This window comes from Cucumis melo, chromosome 3 (genome assembly GCF_025177605.1).
Source record: "Cucumis melo cultivar AY chromosome 3, USDA_Cmelo_AY_1.0, whole genome shotgun sequence".
Lineage (NCBI taxonomy): Eukaryota > Viridiplantae > Streptophyta > Magnoliopsida > Cucurbitales > Cucurbitaceae > Cucumis > Cucumis melo.
The window spans coordinates 6970774-6975556 of NC_066859.1; positions in this window are offsets into that span (position 1 = coordinate 6970774).

The window sequence follows — 4783 nt, forward strand, 5'->3', positions numbered from 1 at the left end:
TTTTCAGTACACTTCAATTCTTTTAACATCCACCGAAGCCATAAAGCTTGACATCCAGCTGCAGCTAACGAGATATATTCTGCTTCAGTTGTAGAAAGGGCAACAACAGATTGTTTCTTTGAAGTCCATGAAAAAACACCTGAACCCATACTAAAAACATAACCAGATGTACTTTTATGATCATCCACATTACCACCCCAGTCACTATCACAAAAACCAAACAACACTGATTCTGAAACTTTCTTGTAATAAATTCCAAAATTAATGGTGCCAAGAATATAACGAAGAACTCTTTTTCCTGCTTCCCAATGACTTCTTTTCGGGTTTGTCATAAATCTGCTTAACATACTTACAGCAAATAAAATATCAGGTCTTGTTGCTGTCAAATACATTAAGCTTCCAACTAAGCTTCGATATAAACTTGGATCGCCTGCTTCTCCAATATCATCCTTGCACAATTTCAAATTTGCATCCATGGGAGTGTTGCAAGGTGAAGCATTTTCCATCCGAAATTTTTTTAGTAAATCATGAGCATACTTTTGCTGTGAAATGACAATTTCTCCTTCATTTTGATTAACTTCAATTCTGAGAAAGTAATGGATGAGACCCATATCACTCATCTCGAATTCCTTTTTCATGGAATTCTTAAAATCATCACACAAAAATTTATCATTTCCAGTAAAAAGTAAATCATCAACGTAAAGAGAAACAATGAGAAATTTGCCATACTTGTCTTCTTTGACATAGAGTGCATGCTCATATGGACACCTTTGAAATCCTGTCTTTAAAAAAAAGCTGTCGATACGACTGTACCAAGCTCGTGGAGCTTGCTTCAATCCATACAAAGCTTTTTTCAACTTGTACACTTTTTCTTCTTCTCCCCTTTGCACATAGCCCAAAGGTTGTGCAACAAATATCTCTTCCTTCAAGTGTCCATTCAAAAAAGCAGATTTTACATCTATTTGATAAACTTTCCATCCATTTTGAGCAGCTAATGACAAAATCAATCGAATGGTCTCAATTCTTGTCACAGGGGCAAATATTTCTTCATAATCCACACCATATTCCTGCTTGTAGCCTTTTACAATAAGTCTTGCCTTGTATTTTTCAACATTACCATCTGACTTCAACTTTGTTCTATACACCCATTTTACTCCAAGAGCTTATTTGTTTGTCGAAAGCTCCATCAACTCCCATGTTTCATTTCTTCTTATCGCATCAATCTCTTGATCCATTGCAATCTTCCATTTCTCATCTTGGATGGCTTCATCAAAAGTTACAGGATCAACACCAGCAAATAATGCAAAATTAGCAAAATGATCATCATTAATCCTGTTAGTGGTATTATAAATTTCTTGAATACTCCTCATTCTCCTTGGTGAGATTTCATCATTACTTGTGGAAGATGACGTTGAGGACGAAGATGACTCCACCGCTTGAATTTCTGCTTGCTCTAATTCTTGAGCAACTTCATTTTCATCTATATTAACATGAAATGGACTTTTAGCTTCATCAACGTCATCATTCCAGTTCCATGATTCATCTTCACTGAAAATCACATCTCTGCTGATAATAATTTTTCTTGACACAGGATTATACAATCGATAAGCTTTAGAATTTTCACTATAACCTACCATAATGCATTTTTCTGATTTATCATCAAGCTTGCCTCTTAGCTGATTTGGAATATGAGAATAAGCTATACTCCCAAACACTCTCAAATGACTAACAGATGGTTTCTCACCACACCATGCTTCATAAGGAGTCATACCTGGAACACTCTTTGTTGGAGCTCGATTTAGAATGTAAACAGTACATGCAACAGCATCTCCCCAAAATTCGTTTGGCAGATTTTTTGCTTTTAGCATACTTCTCGCCATTTCCATGATTGTTCTATTTTTTCTCTCTGCAACTCCATTTTGCTGTGGAGTCATTCGAGCTGTCATTTGATGATGAATTCCTTGCTCCTTGAAAAAATTACCAAAAGCTATATATTCTCCACCACGGTCAGATCTCAAAGTTTTTATCTTGTAACCACTTTGATTTTCAGTAAAAGCTTTGAAGGATTTAAAACATACAAGTGCTTCACTCTTTTCTTTCAAAAAATAAATCCACAACTTTCTACTGAAATCATCGATGAAGGTTATGAAATATCGATTACCTCCATTTGTTGTTGTTCGCATAGGACCACACAAATCTGTATGAATCAACTCGAGAGGTTTAGAGGCTCTCCAAGCTTTCCCAGTTGGAAATGAATCTCGATGATGTTTTGCAAGAATACACACTTCACAAATATTTGTCTCATGGTTGATATTTTGTATACCTCTCACCATATGATTTTTGCACAAATAAGATAGTGATTTGAAGTTTAAGTGACCATATCTAAAATGCCAAAGCCAGGATGGATCCTTCAATATGCTGCTGAAGCAAGATATTTGACCATATGTAAAGTTAAGAGGAAACATCTTATTAGCAGTCATTTTTACCTTGGCAATAAGAACACTGGCCTGATCTTTGATTGCACATATGTCACCTTCAAATGAAACTTTTAAACCTCGTTGAAGCAGTTGGCCAATACTCAAAAGATTATGCTTTAGACCTGGAACATAGAACACATTTGTAACTCGTTTTGTCCCTTTCTTTGTCTTCACAAGAATATCACCTTGGCCTTTGACTTGTAGTCTGGTATTATCACCAGTCATCACTTCACTTTGGAAAGATTCATCCAAAGTAACAAATATACTTCTATTTCCTGTCATGTGGTTGCTACAACCACTATCAAGATACCATGTAGGCTCTACAACATTGTCTTGAACACTACATGCGAGGAATAGAATGCCTTCATCAATTTTCTTTTGTTCTTTATGCATATTCATGGTGGTATTTCCAACTCCATTTTTTAGTGCCCAACAATCTGCTTGAAAATGACCATACTTTCCGCAATTAAAGCATTGAATTTGAGAGAAATTACCACGACCACCTCCTTGGTTTCTGCCAAAGCCTCTTCCTCTTCCGCTTCCTCTTCCTCGAGATAAAGAAGAGCTTTCTTGTGAATTTTCAGAATTTGCACCGCTTCTATGATTATAGTTTCTTCCACCTCCTCGTCTTCCATGACCACCACGTCTTCCACGTGAATCGCCTCTAAATGAAGTTTGCATTTGAAAAACTTCCTCGGGGTTAACATCAAATTGTTTTAATCTTAGCTCATGGGATTGAAGAGAACCCATCAAGCTATTTATAGACAACGTAGATAAGTCTTTCGATTCTTCAATTGCAACGACGATATGCTCAAATTTTCTTGGCATAATTCTAAGAATCTTTTCAACAACTCTTTGATCGCCTACTTCTTCACCATTTGATCTTAAACTATTGACAATTACAAGAATACGATTGAAAAATTCTTCAATAGTTTCAGTTTCTTTCATTTTAATGCAATCAAATTCGGATCTGAAAGCTTGTAACCTTATCATCTTTACCTTATCTTCTCCTTGATAGGTAGATCTTAGAATATCCCAAGCCGCCTTTGCAGAAGTAGCTGTTGAAATTCTCTCGAAAATAAATTCATCAACATCTTGATAAATGAAGAATAAAGCCTTTTTGTCTTTCTTACGATTTTCTCTTAACTCAACAAGTTGTTGATTTGTGAGCTCACTCTGATTCTCAACTTCAGTGTATCCTCTTTCAACAATATCCCACAATTCTTGAGAGCCATATAACACTTTCATTTGAATACTCCATTGATTAAAATTCTTTCCGCTGAACCTTGGAAGTTGGGGTTGCAACATGTTACCATTTGAAGCCATATCTAACTTGAGCTCTGATACCACTTGTTGGAAACGTAATAGACCCTTACAATACAAAGAAACAAGAGAAGAAGATTGTTCTCTTATTCACACAATTGAGAAGAAAGAACTTGAATAATATTTCTTAAACTTGAATTTCTTACTTTCTTTCTTATATACAAATGAGAAACCTTACACATATTTATACTAGTAGAAAAGTATATTAAAAGTCATTAACAATAAATATCAATACATGTGACTATTCATATATCAATGTATTTAGTGATTATTAACTATTCCATGTATCTCACCTATTCATGCATATTTAATAATGCAAATTCATGTATTAAGTTTAGATTAATTTAACTTCAACACTTCAATGCCTGTGCGGCGCTAAATGAAGAAAACAAATGAAAATAAAAACGAATCAGAGAAATTTAAAAAAAAAAAACAGGGAAATTCAAAGATATACAATTTGGGGCGAAAGAACTTGGAATTGAGCAACACATGAGATTGTAGACATAATGAAGAAATCTACCTTGGACAAGTTTAAAGAAATAAAAAGAATTACCGAGGCTTTCGTAAACGCTCAACTACAAAGTTCTTAATAAAAAACAATGTTTTATGAGTATCCGTATCAATCAAAAGGTTCGAGGAAAAAAATTCTTCTGAGTCTGAAGTATAAGAACCATGGAAACGGCGAAAACAGCTGCAAGAAAACGGATTACCTGAAATTCATTGATAACGTCAAGATTTGAAGATGAACTTCAAAACGAAGAACGAAGAAATATGTGGACTGACACAAAGTTCTAGATTCTTTCTTAGAGAGAGGATTTATTAATGCTCCGGTACTTGCATCCCACTGTTCACAAGCCTCGTCGGAGTGGGTTACCGTCAAACGTTCGAGGGGAGCCGTTTGCGTGGAGTCATTCAAGTGTAGCTAATCCGTTTGCATCGTGGGTCACCGTCAGGCGCCGATCGCCGCCGTGGGTCACCATCAG